This window comes from Podarcis filfolensis (genome assembly GCF_964270895.1).
Source record: "Podarcis filfolensis genome assembly, chromosome: 15".
Taxonomy (NCBI): Eukaryota; Metazoa; Chordata; class Lepidosauria; order Squamata; family Lacertidae; genus Podarcis; species Podarcis filfolensis.
The window spans coordinates 5,322,424-5,337,231 of NC_139618.1; the positions used below are offsets into that span (position 1 = coordinate 5,322,424).

Genomic DNA, 14,808 nt, shown 5'->3' on the forward strand with positions numbered 1-14,808 from the left:
GAGGAATATTTTGAGGGGGGGTGAACAGGGACACCGTGAATATAATTATTTCACTTAATCCATCAAAGGGCTGCTCCTTTCCTTTTTTCCCCTTTCCTGCACCCCAAATTATAGTTTCTTGTGACATCCATTCATTTTCCAAAACCCCGAGCGCGATGTTCCACTCCCCCCCCCGCGATTTAATTTCAGGGAGGAAGAAGGGAGGGGGGAAGAGAGAGCAAGAGAGAGGGAGGGAGAGAAACCCTTTGAAGAGATTCGGGTAGGGCCCACCCAGAGAAGGGAGAAAGGGCCATGCGCTCCCCCCCCCCCAGTGGATCCAAGCAGGGGCTGCCTGGACCACGAGCAGATTTCGCGGCTTCCCAATCTTTGGGGTAGGGGTGGGGCGCACAGATAACGCGGGGGAGGCATGCGGGGGGGGGTCTGAGAAAAATGGAGGCAAGCCGGTGCGCATCGCCGCTTTAAGACTTCGCTTCCTAGCCCAGTCTCGGCCTCCGGGACCGTGCGGAGATGGAAAGATTCAGCCCGGGCAATGGAAGTAATAGCGGAGCGGATCGGACCCTCTGCAAAACGCGGCCAAAGCAGCCTCGGGTGAGTAGCGAGCAGCGGGGCGCGCGTTCAGAGATACCTCGGGATAGGTTTCGCGCGAGCGCCGATCCGTAGTATTATTTTTTTTAAAAAAGCTTTTGGGAAAAGGTCGCAGAGGCGAGGAGGGTGCCTAAAGCGTAGAACACTTTTTGTGCGCGTGTGAACGCAGCCGCGGTTCACACCGGATGTGTTGTTAATTATTAAATCATTCTTACTATTCTGCAACTCCGATACTATTAATACTCCCACCGCCAACCTAAAGATTTTGAACTAGATGGTCTCCAGCAGCGCATTCGTGCCATGTCTACTCAGAAGTAAGTCCGACTGGACCCCACTGAAACTTGCTCCCAACTGCAATCCTATATCAAGCTCACCTGGAAGCAAGCCTCCTTGAGCTCAGCGGGACTTACTTCTGAGTAGACATGTACAGGATTGCGCTCTGAATGAACAGCTCCCAGTTTTACTCGGGACTTTTATTGTTCTTAAAAATGGGGTTCTACATCCCAGACTCCCACGCTTAACTTTTTGCAGGATCGCAGCCCTGGAAATACTGTAGCGGTTCTCCCCACCTCCCCTCCCCGCAATCCCCTGGGCTGACACCCACAAACCACTTGTCTACCCCTAAACACCAATTCTACCCACACCGTCCTTAGGAACACAACTTTGCCGTCCGGTTCTCCGCATCTTTATTCGGAATAAACTCCCACTTTGCTTGCATAGAGCTTACTACCCCCAAGTAAGCGTGCGTAAGGATCGCAGCCCTGACCTCTTGACAGCCACACCAGCTCGTCAGCATATCCCATAATACAGGCGCCGGGGGGCGGGTTAAATGGTCCCCCCCACCTATTAAAAGCACCCAACGAATTGTCACGGCGCCCGCCCGCTTGCATGTAATGCGTAAAGTTGGCTGGCGAACTTCCTTTCTTCTATTGTGCCCCCCAAAAATGGTTCCAAATGAGAAATGGATAGCAATGAAATTAGTTTGGGCTCTCTCATCTCTCGCCCCCTTGTTCCGTGATCAATTGATCGGCGTTATTTGCCCACCGCCTTTCCTGGTCTTTTCCTGGAGGGAGAGAATTTACTTAGGGGGTTGGAGAAAGCAGAGCCAAGAGGGCGATCGCTTGCAAAGGCTACTTTGTTTGGAAATGGATTGTTTTTGGGGGGAGAGGCGCACCTCTTTCTCTCTCGCCACCTCCTCAAGATCCCCCCCACCCTGTCCCAGCCAAATCTTCCCACTCCATAGACAGTTGACAAGGAGAGCTATCTGTCTGGCTGTGTGTCTACTTTCAGATTCCCCCTGATTGAGCTGGGGGGGGGGAGAGAAAAGAGTTGGGTCAAGAGCCTCTTGGCGCCAGGAGTTTGAAGTGTCCACAATTAAAAAGCGACAAGACAAAGGAGTTAAAAAATAAATAAATAGAGAGAAGCATTTATGTCCCCCAAATTCTGGGAAGTTATTCCGCCCCCCCTCCTTTTCTCCCTTCAAGTGGGAGAGAACCTATAAGCCCGCGATGGGAGCAGCAGCCACGCTTGCCCAGGCTGCGGAATCATGTGCTCGCCTGACCCCTAGATGGCCGCATCTAATCAGCTTCTGAGAGACTCAGCAAGGCCAGCTAGTCTTTCGCAGCTCCTCGGCGGCGTGGAGAGAAGGGGGAGGGGAGCGACTCCGCACAGACACGCACAGGGTCCCCCAGCCCAGTCCCCAACTGGGGCAGCATCCCGACTGGGCGGGTCGAGATCTATGGAGCAACAGGCGCCTTAGGTCGCTTCTCCATCATTCACGCAAAGCACGCGACTTTTCTCAAAGAATCCCGAGGACGGTACTGTAGTTTCCCCGGCACAGAGCTACAGTACCCAGTACACTTAACAAACTACAGTTCCCAGCTCTTCTTAACAAGCGAGAGCTCCCGAGATTATTTTTGGGGGAGAGGGAGCCGCGCGCCTCGCGCCTGTGGCGTGGCCTTAGCTCTAGCCCCGAGGAGCTTACAGTTAACGCCGAGCATTCTGCAGGGAATGAACTGGGTTGGGGGGGGATTAATAATAAATAGGATGCGGATAATGAATATGAGCAAAAAATGAAAACGACAGCGGAAAGGGGGGAAGTGAAAAGGCATTGTCCCCACCCACCCACCAGATACAACCCTTAATTCACAGCAGAGAAATTGGGGGGGTGCGCTGTTTGCAGCAGCCAGATAACCCCTCCTTTTTTCTTCTTTTTTCCGAGCGCCTAATATCCCGTTTGAGTCTGATGAGGCTACGATCCTAACCACACTTACTGGGAAGTAAGTCTCATTGAACTGAACAGGGTTTTCTCTGAAATAGACACGCCTATAGGATTGCTCTGTGGAGAACTCTTTGCCTGCCCCCTCCCACCCGTCAGCCAGTAAACATTTCCGTTTACAGTGCCTTTGACTTAGTTGCTCCAGTGCAGAGGCTTCCTGAGCCCCCGGATCTGTTTGAAAAAGCCAGACCTCATCCCCACAAGATGTTGAGCACCGAGGCAGCGGGTTTCTCTGCACATGGACAGAGTGCATTTCAAGTCACCCCAAGGTGTTATTATTACAAGCCTGCACATTTATTGTCTTAAAGGAGCGAGGCTTCTGGGGGGCGGGGGGGGCTCCTCCAGCCTGCCTGTCTTGACCCCGGTACGTGTTTTGTTTTGTTTTTTAAGGCTCAAGAAGTAGGCAGGCTTTTTACAGAATATATTCTCTTTATGCATGTGTTTGAGATGGTCTGTCACGCACATACACTCTCGTCTTCTCCGCAGCCCAGAGAAAAATCATAGGGAACCGCCTAATACCGAGTCAAACCATTGATCTATCGAGCTCCATGTTGCCAACACTGACTGGCAGCAGCTCTCTAGGGCTTCGGGCAGAGGGGGCATTCCCTCTCCTATCGGGAGATGCCTGGGATCGAACCTGGGACTTCCTGCAGGCAAAGCAGCTTCTCTACCCCTGACCTACAACCTTTCCTTTCCGGAGAACAGAGAGAAAGCCATATATATAGATGGGGTGCAAGTAGGTGAGTGTACTAGTCAGAACAGGGTACAGACGGTGCTTTCGCAGATTTTTCACCCTCTCCTTTCCCCCACCCATATTATCCTGTCACTAATCCAAAACAACCACCCTGCAAGGTAGAGCATCATTAATACCTGTTGCTGATGGAGTGAGATAGAGAAGGGCCAAAAGCCAAACCAGAAGCCAGATTTGACCCCTGGTGGGCTGTGGGGTGGGAGCTCACTACCTCAAAGCCAATTCAGTCACTGTTTGGTAAAATTCAGATTCTGCAAGGGGCTTATGACAGCCAGGTAAAGGTGTTCAATTTAAAGCTCTGCTCCTCCAGCCTAGTTACCAAGCAAGGGTAAAGAGGCAGGGGCTCCTACGCCTTTAGTAGCAAGCTGCCCCTGCCGAAAGCCCATTTTCTACCCAGCTATTGAAGGTGCAGAAGTCCCAGCCTTTTTGTCCTCTGCCCACCTTTGCTGATATTCCTGCTGCCTCTTCCTGAATTAAACCCCATCACCCCCAACTTCCTTCTCTTGCTCCCAATAGTGCAGAACAGGAGGTAGACCTCAGCTATAAAGAGTGGAAGAAAATACTCCTCCCAAATACCAAGCGACGGTCCATGACAGCAACAGGCAAATTGATATTATTATTAATAATAATTAGTGCTAAGGAGTGATTTGAGGGAGTGCAAAAAGGGAGCAGTTTTAAAACTGGGAGCAAGGTTAATGTTCTTTTTAGTGGTAGCGATGGCACCTGCTTGCTCAAGGTACCCCTTGATTTGAAAATGATAGATCCCAATATTCCCCCTCCCGCGCGCATTTTAAACCCACGTGTAAATAAGCGACCGATTACGTGGCTTTTTGCTACGCGATTTCTGCTTTGCTGTCTATGGGCGGGGAAGAGAAGGACAGTTTGAGCGAGATGTTAGTCATGTTATCTTTCTGTTTTGTTTTCACCAAATTGAGGAGAAGGATGAGTCCCTTATTAAACGTGGACAAAGTCAACCAGCATCTAGAGAAGCATCAGATCCTGGGGGGGCCAGCCCAGCCCTTCCAAAATACACCCCTTTCCTTACAATTATATCCCCATTCCAGGCTGTTACGGAGAAAGAGAGAGCCTACAAACGAGCCCGATTCTAGCTTCGCTTCCCCGGAAATAAGCGCCACAGCACACAGAGGTCAGGGGTTCCTATTCGCAAGGAAAGCGCGCTCAGGATCACAGCCTGAAAAAAGGGAAAAAACAGCTTTTGCCCATAATTCATTTTTAACTTTCAGGAAAGGGTTTGTCGGGTGCTGGTGAGAAATAAAGAAGATACAGACTCGGTGCCTGTTCGTGCTCAAAGCATACCTGCGACACGATCCAGCCAAACAAACAACTCGAATAAATACCTCACTGGTTTCAACAGCAGAACTGTAAACGCTCGCTTGCTTCTTTTGCCCGGCAAAATCCATGGGTGTTAGCGGCTCGCTTGGGGCAGGATCTTGCACTTAGGATAATATCCTTCCCGGTCCTTATTTTCCGGAAGTAGATCCCACCGGTCTCTCTCCCCACCCCCCACCACGCAAATGGGGCTTGCTTAACTGCGCAGAGGATCGCGGAGGGGGAGGAGGGGGAGGGAATCCCACCAAACTCTCTGGTAAGCGCAGGCGACGGACCAACTACAGAAAATGTCCTCAGTGGGTTATGAAAGAAAAATGAAGCAATTTAGACAACAGCAGCCATATATATATACACACACATAACTCTCAAGGATGCTAAACTTGGTTTTGAAACCCAAGCAGGGAGAATCACCTGCAACCATGTCAAACATGACAGGAACTGAATTAATGCATCTGCTTTCTACTTCATTTCATCCATGAACTGAATGGGGTGGGGAGGTGGACGTAGAAGAGGAAAATTGGACCCCTGTTCTGATAACATTTGGAATTTAAGCTCACCAGTGGAAGTTTGAACCAACATCTACGCCTTTACGCTCCATGGATATAAAGGAACCCAAAAGTTCACTTTTCACGTCTTAAAATAATTTGCTATTCCCGCCAACCTTGATTTTTTTAAATTTTTTTATTTTTATTTATCTTTCGTGATTGGTATACCAAATTAAATGTTATGCTCCGTGTTTTTGGAACGTTCGTGCTTTCCCCAATATTACATTACATTACACACACACACCCCGCACAAATACACAAACACATATATATTCCCCCTTCCTGTGTGTGTGTGTGTGTGTAGAGATAAACAAACGGAAATCTAACATGCCCAATCTAATCGGCCCAGGAATTGTATTCTCTTGCTGCAGGTTAAGCTTGCAATCCAATACTGCACCCACTTGCCTGAGGGTAAGCCCCATTGAACTCAGTGCGGCTTGCTTTGAGTAGACCCGTAGAGGAGTGATCTTCGTGCGTGTATATGCTTTGGAGCTGTTCCCCTCCCCCCCCCCGACTTGGTGAATTTTAAACAAGCATTGTATTATGCATAGAATATATGCGGGTTTATTTGTAGATTCCTCGTATCCCGCACTTACATCTGCGTCCGTGTGCACGACGGACACAACGCACACCATGTTTAAATACGAGGTGGGGGCTACCCTGGAAATGAAGGGAGAGAGTTTGCTTTAAGCCTCAGGTCGATTCCGGTTATCAGGGCAGTGGGATGGAGTTTAAATGGGGGGAAGTTCTGGAGACTTGGATCCCCCCCCCAAGCCCAGCGAATATACAAAGTTCAGTTTCCAGCCATTTTCTATATTAAGCTTCCCTTAATCCCCCAACAAGCTGGAACATCCCACTTTGCCCCCCCCCTTTTCCCAAGTGCATTTTGATCTAATAATTTCCTTGCTATTCCTTTCTCTCTCTCTCTCCCCTTCTGCAACCTTCTGGGACTGGTTATCTTTTAAATAACTTATCTTGTCGACTTCCTTCCCCGATCCCTCTCCATTCCCCGCCCCCCGCCGCAATTCTCCTAGTAAAGACTGAAAAAGAGAAAGGGGGGGGGGAGGGAATTGGCACAGATTTATTTCCACTTGCTTCTCTTATGCCTTTAACCCCTGTATTTTCCAGGCGGGATAAGTGCTGCGAGGCGGGGGGAGGGGGACACTCTTTCTATCGGGAAGCTGAGACCCCCATTTCCCCCCAAAAGGTTTGCCATGGATTTCTCAGTCCTCTTTCACGGCGAAGAATAATCACATTCAGATAAAACATCCAGGCTGAAAATCAAGACCACTCTACATCTGTGTGAGTGAGGGAGGGGGTGAAAAACACGGTAGGAAAAGAGGGAAAGATAAATATTACAGATGGGAAATCCTGCTTGGGTCTCAAAGCAAAATTTAGCATCCTTGGAGATATCCATAATCACACCTTTATAACACCCTAACATCGTTTCTAGGCTTTGTTATGTTTTAGTTGTGCGGAAATAAACAGCAGCAGCTAAGGGTGTGTGAATTAACGAGGGAGAAGGAGCGATCGCGGGGGAAATGGAGACACACGCCAATATTCCCTTCGCAATGAGAAGAAAATGAACGTGAAGACGCGTGTGTGTGAAATTATGAGTAAGAAGCATTAATTTGAAAAGAAGAAATCCACGGCTGGATGAATGAGGGAGAGAGGTGTTTTTAAAATATATATTTTTTATCATTCTTTCAAAGGAAGAGATGGGGAGCGGAGTGAAATGGGTCCCTAAAACGTTACGAAAGGAGATGCGTAACAAGCAAAACGAGGATTTATTATTATTTTCCCACAGACAATTAAAAACGCTGCTTGAACTTTGGGAGAAAGCTGCTCTGGCTAAACATCTGCCCACCCCCCAGCAGGTCCCTGTCCTGTCCTCCTCCCCCCGTTTTCTCCCCCTCCCCCCCACCATGCGCCCCCTTTCATCTCGACCCATCTCCTCTCTCCATCCCTCGTCTATTTTTAGCCACGCAGACTCCGGCCCTGGCGCCAGGCCGTTTAAGACCTGTCAAAGTCCTTCATATTTCCCTCATGTCACATGGCGGACCTTCCCGGGCCCCCCTCCTAGTCTGCCCCTCCTTATCCCCCCCCCAATTTCTGCCTGCAACTACACACACACACACACGCAGGCAGCCAGGCAGCCATTGGGGACCTTGGCGCTTTTGCAAAAGGGTTGCCGGGTCCTCAATTTGCTCTTCTCCGCGGCTCCCTCGTCTCTCTGACCTCAGCCAGCGGGACTGCTGGTATTCTGTCCGGGCCACTTAGCCAAATTGCGGGTGATTGATGAAAATAACATTTCTCACAAGAATCAATGCCCCTCCCTGCCTCCTAACCCACCCCGGCCCCCCTTCTCCAGGCACCATAGGAAATGAATGGAAAATTGTCCCCAGGAACAGATCAGCCGGGAAAGCAAAATATCGTCAGACCTCCAAGTTAACACAACCACAAAACTCTAGGCTGGGGGGCGGGCGGGTGTAGTTTGAGGAGGATCATAGGGACCAGCGCCTCGCTGCTTAAGTTGTGCACTGGAGTTCTTGGAACGCCGTTGCATCTGGCGCAACCTTCTGCGCATCGCGATCCTCTGCATGTTTCCTCGAGGGTAAGCCTCGCTGAGTTCGGCTGGGCTTATCCCCGGGGGAAGCAGCAGCCGTAACCCCACCTGCGTGGGAGTAAGCCCCGCTGAAGATAATGCCTTTGGAGGAGACATTATTAGGATCGCGCTCCCAGCGCGCACTGGATTGTCACCGAGCCATGCAGAGTTGCCTGCTTTTCATCCGAAATAAGTCCTACCGCGTTCAAGGTGCTTGCCGTTCCTGTTATGTTTTCAGAATAAACAGTTAAACAAGATCTCGATGCATTACCTTAGACACTGGGAGAGGACGGCGTTGCAAAACTACCCCCACAACCCCCCTCCGGTTCCCAGTTTAGTTTGTGATCATACTTTTTTTTTTAATGCTGTTTGTTGTATGTATATTCTCAATTCTAGCGTGTGTATGTTAAGGAAAGGGTCAAAGTTTGTTCTAAGGAAAATGCACAGACTTGTTTCGAAAAATAAAATGTTTTTAAAAATGACAATTGATATTATTCTGGCTATGTGGTTTCACTCGCCCTTCGTTCCTCCGCAACAATAAAAATCCCCCCACGCGCGCACACAGCTCGCCACTTGACCCCACGCAAATCTGCAAAGTCCAGAAAACCGGCACCCTTCTGACATTAAAAGTGCGCCTGGAGCTTCACTCCAAGCTGCTCTGCCTCAGGGGAGGGGGCTGGGACATAAAGTCTACAGGAGACAGGAATCCCAAAATTGCACGCTGTGGGGTTTTTTTTTGGGGGGGGGTGTCTTTCTCGCGATGAAACCCCGCTGAGTTTCCATAGGAATAATTTCCAGGTATGCTGCACGGAGTTCAATGGGATAAACGGAAGCACGTGGCCAGCCGTGGATTGGGTAGTGGGCAATGGCTTTCATGGATCATCGACACACACAAGAACACGAGCAAAAAAAGAAAACTGTAACATTCAAAAAGGTGTGTTCCACCTTGGTAGAATTAAAAATATATATATAAATATGGTCGGCCGTGGGAGCCCAAATTTGGATAATCCGGGAAGAAGGTCTTGAGATATGACATACACATACACACATACAAGCAGAACACACGTTACAATCCCAGGAACTGACACCTCCCTACAAACTGGACCGGAAAACGATGGCGGCGGCAGATTCGGACATCAGTGCCCGCAATATTATAACCGAGTTATCCAAGAGTTGCAGCCTGTTGGTTTTAGCTGCATTTTTTAAAAATAATAATAGAAAAGTAATAAAATGCAGATTTAGATCCGGGAGGATATTCAGATCACTTCGGAAAAGTTAGCTGGGTTCTTTTGTGTTTTTAATGTGGCGTCTCACCCACAAAACCTTGGATTTCTAATCAGCCCGCTTTATACAGCGTTGAAGGCACAATCCATCACCTTATTAAGGAATGTAGTTTTTTTTGGGGGGTGTTGCGGTGGGGGGAGGTGGGATATTTTTGGAGAGGATTCAGAGGTCATATACAATATTAAGGACACCCCCCCCCGCCAAAAAAAAGTACTGGTGATACGTTTAATTTTTTTATATACCTAATGATCATCAGTGCTGGATGTGTTCCTAAGGAGGAGTAACCCTTTACTGTCTGGATGGGAAAGGTGGGTGGTCTCCCTAAACAGCACCCCTAAACCGTGCTGCTGAGTCTCCCCTTTTCCTCTTCCACTCAGTCCTACCTTAAAACATATATCGAAGAAGCTCTTGTCTCAATTATGCTGTCCGCAAAACAGACCAACCTAATTCAAGCCCCTTTCGGCCAGCCCCAGAACCTCCCCCTTCCCCTTTCTCTACAGCAAGGACGTATTCTCCCCAAATTCAAGGAGCCAGGTTCAAAATTCTGTGAAGCCTCTGAGCTTGCTTAGAGTATGTTTTTTTCTACGTCACTGCTGAATTGCCCCCCCAGGCCAGAGACTCGGCCCCGGAGCGATTCCATCCAAAATAGGTCCCTTTGTCAGGCAAATCTGAAAGTCAGCATCGAACACTACCAGCTTCTCGAGCAAGTCAGGCTTCCAGCACCTTAGTCCGAGGATGGGGCCCAATTTCTTAAAAAGGGTGAGGGGGGTTACTCAGAAACAAGGCCGGTTGGTTTCAGAAAGTACACGGATTTATAAATCAGTTATGCAGGGTAATAGAATCTAATTCTTCAACGCTATCAGGCACAATTGCAACATTATACGAGTACACGCACGAAAACATTCTTATCTATTACACGCATGCAGACACACTAATATCAGTCATGTATATGTGCAATAAATATTTGTGTTAATGAGCAGACACACACACACATTTCTGGCTTCAAAAGATCTGTGGGAGGAAGCTGCACAGCGTGGACAGATTTCAAGGGATAAGAAAAATTCATAATATCTGTCTGGCGTCTCCTCTCCGCCTTTCAAGTTATACTCTGGACTCCCAATAGATAATGCATTTATCAATGAATTTTACAAGGCAATAAACAAACGGAGGGAGAAGCCACGAGTGGTATCAAAAGTATTTAAAATATAATAAGCAGAGCGAGGGAACAGCCAAGGCGATCTACGCCCCTTGCAAGTTTATGGTCGCTTATCGAAGTCCTTTACAAGGGAATAAGCAAAACAAGGACGGGAAAGAGTGGGGTCTCTGCCCCGATAAGCTTACAATATGTTTTTCTCCCAGTGGGAGAGCCAAGAAAGAGGGTGACCAAAGGTTATATGGGGAATGCATATTAGAGAGTGCATTCACACGTACTTTGCTCCTCTCTCAAACAAATGAAATGAAGATTAAATCGAGAGAGAGAGAAGGTTGTTGGCTGCTTGGGAATAAAGATTCAAAACCAGGAAAGACTGAATTGTTTTAAAATGGGGGGAAGGGCACTGGGTACTTTCAAGGGTTAAGACATTTCAAAGCCACCCATCATCGCTTTACTCGAGGGACAACATGGATTGGTGAAAACAATTTATTTATTTTTTGGAGATTCGGTTTTTTAAATCCAGGTGTGCGTGTGTGCCTCACCTCAACCTGGATTTAGTTCTCTCTGGTTTCTGTTTTGCAGGAGGGGAGGCGGTCGGCCCGCCGGTCCTGTAGAACCTCCTCATCCACCCACATCCCAGGGAACCGGTTTAGTCTCGTGTTCCTACCTCCCCACCCCCACAAAGGACCTAGTAAGAGGAGTTTAACAAGAACCTGGAAATGGGTAAGGAAACCCAAATCTGTTCTGAGAATTCGATATTATTCCCTTTGGAATCATTGCTGTTATGAAGGATGGCAGAGATTTCATGTTGTTTTGCAAGCCGATCCTAAGCACGTTTCCTCCTCCGGAGTCGATCCTAAGCATGTTTCCTCCGGAGTCGGTCTCTCCACCGAAATCAATGGGCCTTCCTTTCCAGAAGGGGCGGCTGGAGAAGCACAGCGCCAAGTCTGCGCTCCTGAAACGCCCCTTCCCGGGGGTTTACGCCCCCCCCATTGAAGTTGCTGCCTTCGCAGCACCTTAAAGAAGAGCGGAGAGATCCTTAATAGTGCAAAATGCCCAGTTTTTCAATAGCATTGGGGAAGTGAAAAGAGACAGACTTTTTTCTCTTAGTCGTTGCAAACTCCACGTGCCCATATCCTTATCCTGTAATTCCGCCTCCCCCGACTGGTGTGAAACTGGGGGCGGTACGCCGTCCTATGAGAGGTGGGGGGGAAAGAAAGACACGAATTCAAATCCACCCAAGAGGAACCCCAAAGACAGGTGAAAAGAAGTTTGCACGCGATCCAGATTGGGTTTTACACGGACCTCCGGAACGAATTAAGTACGTAACCAGAGGTACCACTGTATTCCCCCCCCCCTCAAAATTTACTGCCGCAGAAAGGCGAGGAAGATGGGAAATGCTCGTGGATTCTGAACAAGGAAGAGCGTCTTCTCGTCTCCCCCCACCTCCGCCCGGCCGCAAAGAAAGAGAAGAGGAGGAGAAGGGGCGCAGCGTGCAGCCAGGCTGAGTCTCGGATCAACAGGTGCACGACCGTTTCTGATCGCGGCCAGGCAAGCAAAGCAGCGAGGAGAAACTGACAATGTATTTGTTTTCCTAACGAAGGTCAAGACTTGGGAGCGACTTCAGTCAAGTTTCGGATTATTATTTTACCGTCTCTTGTTTTGGGGGAAAGGTCCGGGGTGGGAGATTAATTTTACCCTGGAATCTTAAACCTATTAACTCAGATATCACGTCGATTTCCGGGAGAGACATGTAGCCCCTATCCTGTACGCAGAATTTATTGGAAGTAACACCTGCCGACTTCAGTGGGACCTACTCCGGAGTAAGAACGTGTATTCAGTTCGCAGCCTTACTCTTAGGGCAGCCTGCGATAGTCACCTGGAAGTAAATCCCATTCCCCCTGAACTCAGCGGGGCTTCTTTTCCGAGAAGACATGGGTCGAATTGTTAGGCTCCAACCCCATACGCGCTTATCTACTCGAAAGTAAACCCGGCTCATCTTGTTTCCTAGTCCAAGATGCAAAAATAGGACTAGGCTGTTTGTTTCAAGTTCTCTGGGCTGTTTGCAGAATGAATTATTTCGGAGTGAATGGGTGGGTTATATGATAATAATACCCTTGACTAGTTTTTTAATTGAGGAGTTTCTAGTTCCTGCAGACAGACACGAGAAATGCGAGGCTTATATTTATTTACTCTTTCACCGGGGGGAAATTAAATATATGGAAAGGCACTTCTTGTTGAAGAAATGATTTGTGAAAATATAAAAGGGTTCAAGAATATATAAATCAGTTTGTATACACGAAAGGGGCTTCTGTGTCTGGAAAGCTTGGCATCCCTATCTCAGAGCAATCCTGAACGTGTCTACTCAGAAGTAAGGCCGGCTGTGTTTTTAGGCCTCACTTAGGACTCTGGTCCCACTGAACACAGAGAGTCTTTTTAGCGGTGGAGTGCAGCGCCTATAAATATGTCTACTCAAAAGTAAATCCCTCTGACTTTTCTGGAACTTCACCCCAGGTGTGTGCATATGAGTTTTCCGGCCAGCCAGGTAAGTGGAGTTAAGGGTTGGCATCGAAGCCACCTTCCGGGTCCATTCACACGCATAGCTGCCGCTCGTCAGGTGTACTAGTAAACTCATGTGCATCAAGGGCGCACGGCAGCTTAAGAACACGGACATCTGCTCGTGTGAATCTCACTCACCCTTAAGGCGTTTCACACGTGCCTTGCAGCCTGGAAGAGAGAACAAGCATGTCAGAACAACTGTGGCAAAGGCTTTTGGCAGGGAACACAGCCAGCTTATTTTGTCCCATTGCTGTCGATTACATTAATAGCGATTTATTATTACTATTATCGAATAAAATTGCAAGCGAGACACACAGAAGGACAGACCGCTCTCCCTATCTACAGTTACAGGGGATTTGTCCCGGCTCACTTAGCGAGTCCTGTTGGCAGAGAAGCAGGCTGTTGAGCCCCCGTCCGATATCTGTAGAAATAATATGTTCACGCTTCTAAAGATCTATGTGGATCAGTCGATGTGCCCTGGGGCCATCTGAGATGAACAGGTCACAAGCAGAACGTGGGGTGGGGCGCTCCATTATGGCACCCCAGAGGCGGAAAACAGTCCCAAAGGAGTTTCTCTTGGAGCCCACTGTCTAATTGTCACTGAGTACCCTTGGATTAGTCACAGTCTGGCAGCCTAACCTACCTCACAGGGTTGTTGTGGAGGGGAGGAAAGCAGTGTTCGTCACCTTGAGCTCTCTGGAGGAAGAGTGGGATAGAAATGTAGGCTTTTGTCATACACTTTTTAAAAAAGAAATATTTTCAGATGCATTTGTAATCTTACTGTTTTATGCAATGATGATGATGATGAGGAGGCCCATTCAAGCAAAGTTCTCCAGGCGGATCACAAAGGATAACATGCTGAAGTAAGAGCCCAAAATAATAATAATAATAAAAATCCTGACTTTTAGCCTATAGGTTTTACATTTTATTTTAAATGTAGACTTTAATTGTTCTGTCCTTTGTAAACAGCCCCGGGAAGATGAATGAAAGGCGTTATTAAAAAAAAAACCCTCTGTACTTCTGAATAAACAAGTGAAACACGTGCATTGACGATGCTGTATAAATAAAGGATTATTGATTGCAGAACAAATAGTCTGGGCAATCTCCTCCCTTTAAAAACCCTCAAATAAACGCTGGAATTTGGATGGGGGGCGGGAACGGACACCAACAACTCTGAAATTATTTCAAGACATCAGGATGGGCTACTGCACATCAGAACCACACCAACTGAGAACACCACCTTGTCTACTCAGAAGGAAACCCACATGAATTCACTGGTGCTTACTCGCAGGTAAGTGGGGTTATCTGGGAGTCAGTCCCACTGAATTCCAGCAGGTAGGACTTAGTTCTGCATAGACAGGGATGGGGAAAGCCTTCTCATCTTTACCCCCCCTCCATGTTGATGAACTACAATTCCCATCAGCCCCAATGGCCAAGGATTATGGGAGTTGTAGTTTTGCATCATCTGGCGGGTCACAGGTTGTCCCATGCCTGGTTCCGAAGACACTTTTTGTAGGAGCTTGGACTAGGCGGTCTTCGTGGTCCTTTCTAACTCTACAATTCTATGATTCTATGAAAGGAGCCGGGAAGCAGACACAGGCCCCATCTGAATGGGATATTTAAAGCGGCATAATATGATTTAAAACAGCCAGGGCTCCCTCAGAATGCTGCGAACTATAGTTTGTTAAGGGTGCTGAG

The 14,808-nt window shown here is 48.1% G+C and overlaps 1 long non-coding RNA gene across 1 annotated transcript; it reads left to right on the forward strand.

Moving 5' to 3' along the window:
* The first annotated feature begins 257 nt into the window (after positions 1-257).
* Positions 258-14,200, forward strand: LOC310750213. Its single transcript, XR_014541976.1, has 3 exons — positions 258-588; positions 11,134-11,274; positions 11,929-14,200. It is a non-coding gene; the product is annotated as an uncharacterized lncRNA (long non-coding RNA).
* Positions 14,201-14,808: the final 608 nt, after the last annotated feature.